The following is an 11,465-nucleotide window of genomic DNA, read 5'->3' as shown; positions in this document are numbered from 1 at the left end:
AAAAGTGCAGTTTAACCGTTTCACTGCCAGAGCGAATTGCGTGTTCTGTGGTTTTCTTCTGACTAAAAGTGCTCTCTCTCACTCTCTGCATATTAGTAGTTTCAGTGAGCGCTGATGAAAGTGTGGCTGCAGACCTCTCCCAGTCACGCCTGTCTCCGCCGCTACCTGACAGACTTCAGACGCATCTCGAAGCATCACATCGGTCCAATGATGACTGGGTGTGGTGCTCTGGAGTCTGCGCCACATGGAGCTCATCACTTTGATGAAAATATTAAAACTGAACTGTTTGCACCGAGGACATGCATGTTCTTTGTTTCTTATGACTACGTATGACTCTGCATTTCCCCTCCGCCGTGTTTCTGTTTCCCCTTGACTCTCATGGGAATCTAAAGGGGGGGGGGGGTAAATATGAGGAATGAAACTCACAAAAGCTGTGTGATAAAAAACAGATGAGGCCTGTGCTTAAATTAGTGCGCCATGAATTTGAATAGAAATGTAGAATTTGATTTGTGCCACTGAGCATTAAATAAATATCAGAGAAAAACAAAATGGTGTCAGGGTTTGGGCGTCTTTGGGACTTTTGTGTTGAGTTTATTGTTTAATTCTATTATTTGGTTCCTGTGTCTTGTGTTCCCTGTAACATTTCACCTTTCCTCTGCTCAGTACCTGCCAGACACCTGTCCCTCGTTCCTCATCAGACACCTGTGTCCACTTTCTAATCATCCTCCGCTTTTAAAACCCGGTCATCTCCTTCGCTTCCCTGCTGGTTAGTGTGCTGTCTGGTTCCTCGTGTTCCTGCAATCCTGGTTTTGTCTTGTTCAGTTTTAGTTCCTGCCTTGTCAGCCTTTTGTTTTCCTTTTTTTTGTTAGTAAATTAGTTTTACTTTGAGTTTGACCAACTCTCCCCAGCCTGACAAATGTGTTCATAACACGTCGCACGCCATCGAATTTATCAAATATAACAGCACGCCACGTTCTGACGAATCAAACGGAAAATTATCAACTCAGACCTGAAGCTTACTTTGACTAATTTGTGTTTTATCACATCTGATTTATGGCAAATTGGTTTGACTGGTTGAAAAAAAAAAAAAGAAAAACTGGGGGAACCTGAAGAAGCACCAAAACACCCAAAGCAGGTCACCCAGAGAACTGAGTGGTGACAGTTAGACAGGAGCGTTTCACCATAAACCACCAGTCATACCAGACCCGATAGNNGTGGGGGTGGGGGTGGGGGGTCTGTGGTAGCTCAACGTGCAAAAAAACCAAAAACTGTCTTCAGTTTTTGGTTTCCAACTCAAACTTTGAACTTGAAGGGCTACTTTATTAAAATCAGGAACAATTATCGCCTTTAAAGAAGCCTGAAAATATCCAAAAACATAATAACAGCATGCCTTGAAATAATAGCACAGTCAGTCTCAGAGTATGTGTTAGTAATCACTCTCAGCTACTACCACACAAAACTTTATCCTAGTAGAGTTGGAGCCATTTTTGTGCTTGTTGTTCCAAAAAGCTGATCAGCTGTGCAAGCAGACGTTAGGATTCGAATATTTAATGATAAAGTTCTAAATGAAAATCTTTTGTGATTTGCTACCGCGTGTACTGCGTGTTAGGGATGACTCTCAGCTACTACCACACCAAATTTCAGCTCAGCGGCTGTAAAATTGACTGAGTTATGACGTATTTTCCGTTTTGCTGAGATGAATTACAGCCGGCAGACAAAGACAAACACAAGGTTTGAAGAAAATGCCCCTGACATCGCTCCTACAGGTGTTTCTGAGGTGCTTCCTGCATCACATTCAAATAAATGCGTCATTAGAAACTGATTTAGGTGAATAATCTGCTGTGTTTTGTGTAAAAGCAGAGTTTTTTTCTGAAAAAAGGTCATGAATGAAACTACAGACTGTTTCTCGGAGCTGCAGGAGGTCATACGGTTTATATTTTCTCATCAACCTGAACTGTTTTTTTTTAAAAAGTCGTTCACAAAAACAGAAACGCCTGCGGACGTTCCTGGAAACTCCAAGGCACTTCTAAGTTATTTTGGTTTATTTTTAATTTTGCCAATCAGCTCGAATTTCACTTCTCCTATCAACTCACACACAGCTGACAAAACATTTTTTTATTTATTTATACCATGAGTAACAGTTTATTTGTTTTTCCACTTCTGTCTTATTTTTCTGTGGAGGACAGACTGAACCAGTAATTTCTTTATATCATCTTGTTTTGTGCAGTTGTGTCTTTTATCGTGATTTTATTTAAAATATATAACGTTACCTGAATTTATTTGGTGTTTTAAAACACTTTTTTTCCTCTTCATTTCAGTTACGAGGTCATAAGGAGTTACATTCTCTGTATTTTATGTATTTATGGCTAAAATTATTGTCTGTATTTGCAGACAGGAGGGTTTTGTAGATTTAATTCAGTTGCAGGGAATTAGGTTTATCAAAACATGTTTAAAGGGGCTCAAACAACATCTAAATTTGCTCAAATTATAAATATAGAACCTCTGTTTACTGAATTTTAACCATCACTTCTGATTTTTTACTGCTTGCGGGTTCAGGTTTTGTAACAATAATATATCTGGTTTGGTTTAAGCATTAAATATAACTTGGTTAAATTATTGAATCATTCTGGTTTATGGAGGATTTAATGAGAAAAAAAGCCTCCAACGGAAGAGGATCATGATGAAGTTATGAAAAATTGTCTCCTCTCTTCTATTTATCAAACGTAATTGACAAGAAAATGTTGATTTTTCTCCTTATCACGCAATTAAAGCTGAAAAAAAAATGATTGAGCAAACAGGAAAGGAGGGATAAATAATCTAAAAACTGGTTTTATCCTTTAAGTTGGATCATTCCAGGGGAAGGTAGGCTGCGTCCTCGAGTTTATCCCTCTGTCTGCGGGTCCAAGGTGGTCCGATCTGCTCCTTTCATCAGCTGTGACGAAACTATTAGAGATGTAAACAATTTTTTGCGGGTTTTCGAAGAATTTCAAACAGCAAAGAGCTGTTCTCAGAAAGGCATGAAGCCGTGAGACCGGTCGGTCCCGCCTCGAACGACTTCCCTCCGCGCTCCGAGCAGCTGGACAAACTGGTTTTTACATTTCGATATTACAGGTTACTGAGATAAATGCCTGAAAACTGCGCAAAGATGTTTCAGCTTTTATCTGTTAGGAAAATATCTCATGAACAACTGGACAGATTTTAATGAAACTTTCAGAAAATTTTGTAGCCAATCTAATTTAAGATGGTGGCCATAGCTGACTGACCTTAAAAAACGCAAAGATGGGTGTGATTCAGTCAGTTTTACAGATATTGAGCTAACCTTCAGTCATTCACCAGTCATGCTTTGTTTTTGTGGTTGTTTCTGTTATTTTTAAGTCCGTTTGTTCTGTGTCATCATGGTTGTGGTGTTTCTGTTCGTTTTTCCTGTTTCTCCGTGTGTCATTGGCCATTTCCCCCTTCGCCCACCACTCACACCTACTCCTCATATTCATCAGTCTCAGCTGTTTCCTCTTGCAGTCCTCCCACCCTGCTTATACTCCTGCTTCTCAACACTTCAGTCAGTCATGCTGTTTGTCTGCCTGCTTTTTCCCCCGTGCACTCCTTTTGTATTTGCCTGCTGCCCCGTCAGCTTTTTGTTTTCTGTCATCAAATTCCCTTTTGTGCATCTTATCCTCATTTAAGTCTGCATCCTTGTGTCCTAAATATCCTGACAGACATCTCACTATAACTCGTGAAATTGTGCATAAAGCTTTTTTCAGTGTTTGACCAAATTCCCAACAGAAGATGACCTTAGTCTAAAACTCTTGCATGTAAGGCAGTGGGCGGTATGCATTCCTTCGAGAAAAAAGTGCTCAGCATTATGTTGTACAATCAGTTTCTAATGCACGCTATTCGATAATTAGCGTACCCTTCATTCCTCTGTATGTGTCAGAAAAACATCATGCGGTAACCTTTTCATGTTTTTAAGTTAAACATGAAAAAGGTGTAATATAACGGTGACTAATTCATCTGGAAATTCTCTTGACATCAGAGATTATTAGATAAAAGGCATCCCAGCATGAAAGGCTGACACACACACACACACGCACACACACACGTCAGCAGGCGAATTAGCAAACAGCAAATACAGTAAATGATGGAACAGACAGGCAGAGGCATCTGCTCATTCGAGGACTGAAACGTCTCCAATCATCGCCTGATTTTTTCAAACGGGCTCAAATTATCGCCCTGCTCATTTATAGGTCTGAGAGGAGGCACTCAGCATGAGCAGTCAGAAGAAGTAAGAACCTCTGACCTCCTGCGTGCGCGCTCCTTTGTACTTTCTTAGAATGAGAGCAGCTATCCTTTGACAGGAAAGTGCCTGTGTGTGTGTGTGTGTGTGTGTGTGAGAGAGAGAGAGAGAAAACCCAGGCTGGTGAACCACTTCTGGTAAATAAAATAGAAGTGGGCTTCAGTTGATGCTGTCTCGTCTGCGAGGCTTTGAAACGGCAAATACAGAGGCTGAGTGAAAATTCAGCTGAATTTCTGAGGGTCTTAAATGACTAATGATGGTGTGAAGGAAGCCGGGACTTGTTTGTCCCCTGATCAGATCTCTTTGATCGTGGGACAAACAAGCAGACAAATATACTAACAGAGTGTGCGTTTATCTTCAAAGTGGCGCTTTTAGTTTTGCAACAATAACCAAATCTTTCTGAAAGCACAAACTGGGACAGCGGGGGTCTCTGCAGTTCACTGTGCAGATGTTATCAACGTGCACATCACGGTTTTGAGAACTTATTGCTTCAGTAATTGAATCTGTGGGCTGGAAACCAACATTTTTTTTATTTGCGGAAGTCCTGTGTTAAATATTAAAATATGGAAATGTTTCGCAGTAAATCGACTCCTGTTTACTTGTGCGCCGCATCCACTTCTCTGCACGTCTATCTGCTGTATTTCCAGGAAGCATTGGAGTCAAGAAGTGCTGAGTCTCACTGCTCATCGGTGACAGTGAGAGCGCCGGAATGCGCCTCGTGCGCCTACACAGTTTCAACCAGACTCGCACCCCTGATCTCACCAGTAACCACACAATTAGAGGCACTGTCCTTTCCTTGTAACTGCCGGGTGCCTTTAAGGTGAGTGTTTCTCATAATGACTGCGGCCTGTTACGGCAGGGAAGAGGTGAGCGTGAAACAGACCAGAAGAGGAAGGATTCTTAGGGCCAGTCAGCAGGCTTTATGCAGCTGCAGCAGCGAGGCCGGGGCCGGGGCCGTTTCCACCTTCAGATGGTGTGAATTACATCATGGCAAAGAACACCTACTGTGGGCACGCACCGCTAAAGGAGAGTTAAAGTACCGAGGCAGGTGTTTTACTGCATGTCTGTCTGCTGTAAACCAGGGAAAAGTTGTCTGGTTTTAAGCAGGGTTGTGTGGAGTCCTCATGATGCTGTTAGTCAGAGTGATCTCAGTTTGGAGAATCAGGGTGAATTTCTCATGAAGTGACTCTAACAGCTACTCAGAACAGGGAACATCCATGCATTTATTTTCTGCTGGTCAGGGAGCGACAGGTCCAGGAGGGAAGCTCCTCCTGGGGGATCCAAAGTTAGTGCTTGGTGACCCCTTCAGAGAGTTCTGAATCTGTCCCGGGATCTCCTCCCTGGAAGACCTCCGGAGGGAGGCATCCTAATCAGAAGGCCGAACCACCTCAGCTGACTCCTTTTAACGCAGAGACTCAGAGTGAGTTAGTAAATTTTATTTATATACTGTCTCTCCTTTCAAGATAAAAATCACAAGGTTCTTCATGCTGAAATAAGACACAAGATAAAATGAATCAAGATGAAGTAAAAGACTAAAAAAATGAGACTTCCATCACGTTTTTAGAACGTGGGTGAAAGGGCAAAGAGTCCCACAGACTGCAAAGGTTCTGTCATCTGTAGTTTCCAGCCTTGATTTAGAGACAGATAACAGTCCTTCATCAGTTAACTTCAGGGTCCTGGTGGTGACATAAAGGTGCATCGCCACGCAGAGACCAGAACCTTGAACTGAGTTCTGTATTGAACAGGAAGCCGGTGCAGAGAGATCAGCAAAGGTGAGACGTTGGAGCGCTTAGATGATCCAAGGAAGATTTACTGAGGCAGGTAAAAACAGAGCTACAGTAGTCAACATGGGATGAAACATAAGCACCAACGACCATCTCCATCTCAGTTTATCAATATTTCTTTACTGAAAAAAACCCAGAATGAAAATCACTTTTAACATATGGGTCAGAAGAATGATTAGTATCAAAAATCACCCCAGGTTTTTAATGGTAGGTTAATAATTTCTACCATTTAAAAATCTCAAGCTCAACCTGTTTCTATCAGTCTGATCAAACACTACATTAGGTATTTTTTTAAATATTTTTTTCTTTGCAAGAATAGTTGCTTAAAAAGGCTAAGTTCACACTGTGAAAAAAAGGGTCCCAAATCGGACTTTTTTGCCAATATGTGACACATATCTGATTGCTTTATGACAGCCTGAACGTCACAAATATGATTTTTTTATATCAGACCCAGGCCACTTTCATATGTGGTCCTAAATTGGATGCATATCAGTTTTCAGAGTGTCAGTCTGAATGGTTTTGTTGCATTTTATCCAGCTTTTATGTCACTGAAGTGTGACAGACGTCATAATTCTGCGCTCAAAAATAAACTTCTCCTTCCTTTTATCACTTTGTCATAACTTTGTCGGCTCTGACTGCACAGAAGTTGAAATAATCCACACACGCTGGCATGTGCAGGTCTGTGAACCCAGCACGGTGCATTCAGTGTCACGTCTTCTGCACATGCAGCTTGATTGTTCACATTATAATTTTAAATGCAACCAAAATTTAGACAGTCTGAAGTGACCAAAAATATCAGATCTCAGCAAAAAAAATCTGATTTGAGCATTAGGACCTGCAGGGTGAACCTTAGAGACGTGGAACCAGTCCTTGTTTGGGATTTTGAATTATTTTGCAAATTTTACAAACAGTGGTAGTAGCTGAGAGTCATCCTCAACACATACTCTGAGCGCTTTTGCATGTCGTGAAACCTCACATAAAATCCGGACCAAAACGCCTGTAAGACGTTAATTTAAAACAGGAAAGGCGACGGGGCATATGCATTCCTTCAGGAAATTTAAATCTTTTAATTTTACTTTTATGAATTTCTAAAGAGCAAGATAGAGAGAATAATTCCTGGATACCATGTATTTTTTTCTGGGGAAGTGTAGTATTTAAATTCTTACGACATCAACCCATGGTTGCTTTGTCGGCTATTTTTTTTCCCTCCGTTCTATTTTGAGAATATATCTGACAATATCTGAGTCTCTGCACTGAAAGATAAACATAGCTACCGTTTCTCATTTAAATTACTTGCTGGGAAATTGTGTAGGCTGAAGTGAGGGTTTAACCTCAAACCAATACCACAGCTTGTCATTTAACATTTCGACAGTAAACAAGTCAAGTCATTTACCTGCTACTGGGATTATTATTACGATTTACTCTCATGTGAATCAGGGTTTTTTTTTCTCACAGGTCACTTGTAAGATGTCTGATTCCTCTTTTTGTTTCAGGAATGAAGAGTTGCAAGTAGGAAAGCTGCAGGAGGAGGAGATGGTTACATGATGCCAGACTGTGCAGAAGCAACACATGAAGCCAAATAAAAACCAGCTCAACGTCTAAATCTGCTCCTCTTTAATGATGTCAAATAATAAAGGGTGGAAACCACAAGAATGTTAGAAATGCAAAAACAAAATTTGCAAAAAATGCAAATGAAGTGGTTTGTGTTACTCATTATGGGAAGGGCTTAAATGTCACAATAATCCTGATTGCTTTCTTTACACTTAAGATTAAACTCATCTGAAAATACCCCGTTAATTTACCATAAATTGAGTTTCTCTTCTCAGTTCTCTATTTTTGCGAGGATGGTTTAGTCATGTTTGGATGTTTTGGTAAATTAATCTGTTTATTTTTGAAAGGTGAGCCACGCTGGATTTTCGAAACGGGTTTTTCAGTCCCTATAAAGAGCTCTTTACTGGCACCTGATTGATGAAACAGTCAGGTAAAAAAAAAAAAGCGGCACTTCTCCAAAAGTTTTTCCTTTTGTCTGCAAAACAAGAACCCAGGAACTTATAACAGAGACACAGAATTAAAGTAAACCAGAAGTAATAATTTGGCTTAAAGTGTATAAAATAATGTTGATCAACATCTGCATTTACAGAAAAAATGACTATAAATATAACTTTAGAATTGCTATTTATCTGACTTTTGCAGTTTTGTAAATTATTTTTATGCACCAAAACAAAGCGCTGAGGCTGAGCTGATTGTTAATTTTTAGACTATTTGACTTTTTTTTAAAACATTATTACACACAAACTTAGGAAACCAGGTGGTGTCGAGAAGAAATAAACAACATATTTTTGGTTCATACTGGATTTGTCGTCATTAAAACAGTAAAATAGTCGTTTCTGGTGAAGGATAAGACCTTTTTATTTACACCGACAATAAATATCTCATCTACCACTGGGCTGTTTTTAATAAAACCACAAGAAAGTAATCATTAGATGCACATCTAAAATTGATTAAACCCCATTTAGGATGGCTGCCAACTGATTTTAGAAAACACAAAAATAACTATAATTCAGTCAGCGTTATAGATATTGATCTCAGACATAATACATAATTAGTTCTTATTTCTCATCAAAGGTTGATTTTAGTTTAAAACTCTGGCCTAAAAAGGTGGTGGGTGATATGCATTCCTTTAAGGAATGCTGGGCCTTTATTTGCTTAAAGAAAATGAAATCATCAGTGCAAATTATTAACAATAAATGAGCTGAGGATCCATGAAGTCATTTGGCATCATTTTTATAATTACAGTTGTGTGGGAGCCATGATATCACTAATGCAACTCCTGCAGTTACGCCCAGACGATTTATGTCCCCCAAATCAAACCAAACAAATCTGACTTCACCAAATCACCTCAGAGTAACAACACTAACAGATTCTCACCTCAAGGATTAAAGGTAATCCCTGGTTGTGTGACTGACTGCACTTTTAAACCAGCAAATATGGATCCAAGTGATCAAAACGCTGCAGAAAATGAAAACCTTGTGTTGATTATTAGTTTCCTGCACAGCCAGCACTCAGGAAGTTTTATAAATGTGGGAAAAAGTGTTGCTATAGGATGCTTTAAGGGTTGCATGTACTCGTGCATTGTGGGATGGCTTCAGTGCAAACAAACAGAAGCAATCCGAAAGCATATCTGGCTCCATCCGTTGCATGATTCCTGACCTGAACCTTCTCATACTTGATGTTGCCACAGTGACACCACATCTGGCCCATTAGTGCAACTGAGTGAGGAAATGAAAATGTGGTGTACCCACATCCTCCACACCCTGGCCTCCTGCCACTTTACATTCACTTCTCCTATTTTCACACAAAGAGGAACTCCTGGTCCGAGTCAGACACAGGAATCAAACGTTCGCAGCGAGCAGAACCTCTCCCCAGCCCGGTTCGCCCGTTTCAAAGATCCGGGTCCGGTTTGTGAATCTGTGGGGCAAAAACTTGATTTCACTGTGAAATTATCAGACAATTAAAATCCCAGCAGAGGCGAACCTGTTAATTATTTATTGCTGCAACTTTCCCTTTTACGACTTTTTTAGGTACAGTTACAGAAACATTAGATTTTGGTTTCTTTTCAGCTTATTTTATTTCGTTATTTTGTTAAAAACGACACTAAAGAACCCTCACCAGACATTTAGTTGAAGTTCACTTTGAGTTCTTCTTGATGAGCTATAAAAAGCCAATTTCTTCTCCTTTTTATCTTTTTCAAAAACTGCTTCTTTGGAAATGCAGAAGTGTGCAAAAGCTTGCATAAATTGCATAAATATATATTTAATTGTTTTTCCAAAAGACAGAGTGATAAAGATTAACACTTTTTAAAATCAACCAAGTTAGACTGGCATAACTTTTTTTCAGAACAAAAACAAACAAAGAAACAAATTAAAGGCCTCGCATTCCTTGAAAGTATTCTTGAAAAGCTCATAAGAAAAAGTGCGATCTTGTGAGATGTGCTCAGAGTGTGTGTTGGAGATGACTCTCAGCTACTACCACACCATATCTTATCTCAATATCTGTAAAACTGACTGAGTTAGAGACACTTTTGTGTTGGCAGCCATCTTGAATTCAATTTACTCCAAAAATTAGAGCTTCAAACGTCCATTTTAAGCAAAGATGCACATCATCATGGGCTCAGATTATGTGTTATAAACGACTCTCAGCTACTACCACATCAAACTTTAGCTCAATATGTGTAGAACTGATGGAGTTAGTTAAACCCTTGGCTAAGGTTGATTAGCTGTGGCGGCCATCTTGAGTCAGGCTTCCTTTAAAATAATAATAAGTTCTACATATACAGCCAAAGACTGATCGGTGAGAGTTTCATTAAAATCTGTTCAGTGGTTCATGAGATATTTTGCTAACAGACAGTTGACTCCTATAGTTAATGCTACAGTTTTAAAGAAAGATCCTTCACGATCTGTTAGTGTTTGGAGTATCACTCTCAGCTACTACCACACCAAATTTTAGCTCAGTATTTGTAACACTGCTTGGCATTCTGGGAGTGTCATCCATTGGTTCATGAGATATTTTGCTAACGCTACACACAAACAAAAGCATTATCGCCTTTCGCCTTCAGCGGCAGCCGATCATAAAGCCTTCCTAACATCCAGCTTCAAGTTTGCCAAGATTTCCTTATTTTACGTAACGTTTTTACCATCATGCTGACGGTTTTCTCCTCCCTCGTTAATTATGTTCGTGTATTTAAGAGAAAAGAAAAAGCAGCTCAATTAACAAAACGAATGAGCGTGTAAAATCTGATCAGATTTAATTGCCCCACTTCCCGCTGTCTGCTCTTTTTTTTAAATTCTTTTCCAGGCTGGCAGAGTGACAGGGAGTTAAAGCATCTGTGTGGACGGAGGGAAAGCGGGGAGGACAGCTCCATATGCGTCCCGTCAGCCTGAGGGGACAGCTTGGGTCCGACTGTCTTTTCCCGCCGTGCTCATTTGGCCTCAGCAGTCATCATGTCTTGTGCTAAAGGTCTCTCGTCGCTACGAGGCTCCTTGGCACTATCTGCGAGCTACAGACGAAGAGCACACTGATTAAACATGTCTTCATTAAAACGATTACACGCACAGGGCGGTTCGGTTCCCACAGGCAGCCGACTAACGATGAAGCACAGAGGAGAGAGCTGTTGGAGGCCTTCGGTTCGGTTAAATCCACACAATCTTTAAGGACTAAAAGGTCTTTCGAACCTCACGTGCTGCGTGAGGAGGTGAGCTGTCCTCTCCTCAAGGGGACAGCCATCTTGTTTTAGCCAGATACCTGACTCACCGCACCTACAGGCCGCTTCCAGGTCACCAAGCTTCCAGCGTGGAAGACCTTGCCAAAAACGCAGGAGAGACGTTACTTCC

The sequence above is a fragment of the Kryptolebias marmoratus genome, linkage group LG3, assembly GCF_001649575.2.
Source record: "Kryptolebias marmoratus isolate JLee-2015 linkage group LG3, ASM164957v2, whole genome shotgun sequence".
Classification (NCBI taxonomy): Eukaryota; Metazoa; Chordata; class Actinopteri; order Cyprinodontiformes; family Rivulidae; genus Kryptolebias; species Kryptolebias marmoratus.
The sequence above is the reverse complement of the archived record's forward strand: the minus strand, read 5'-3'. Positions refer to the sequence as shown.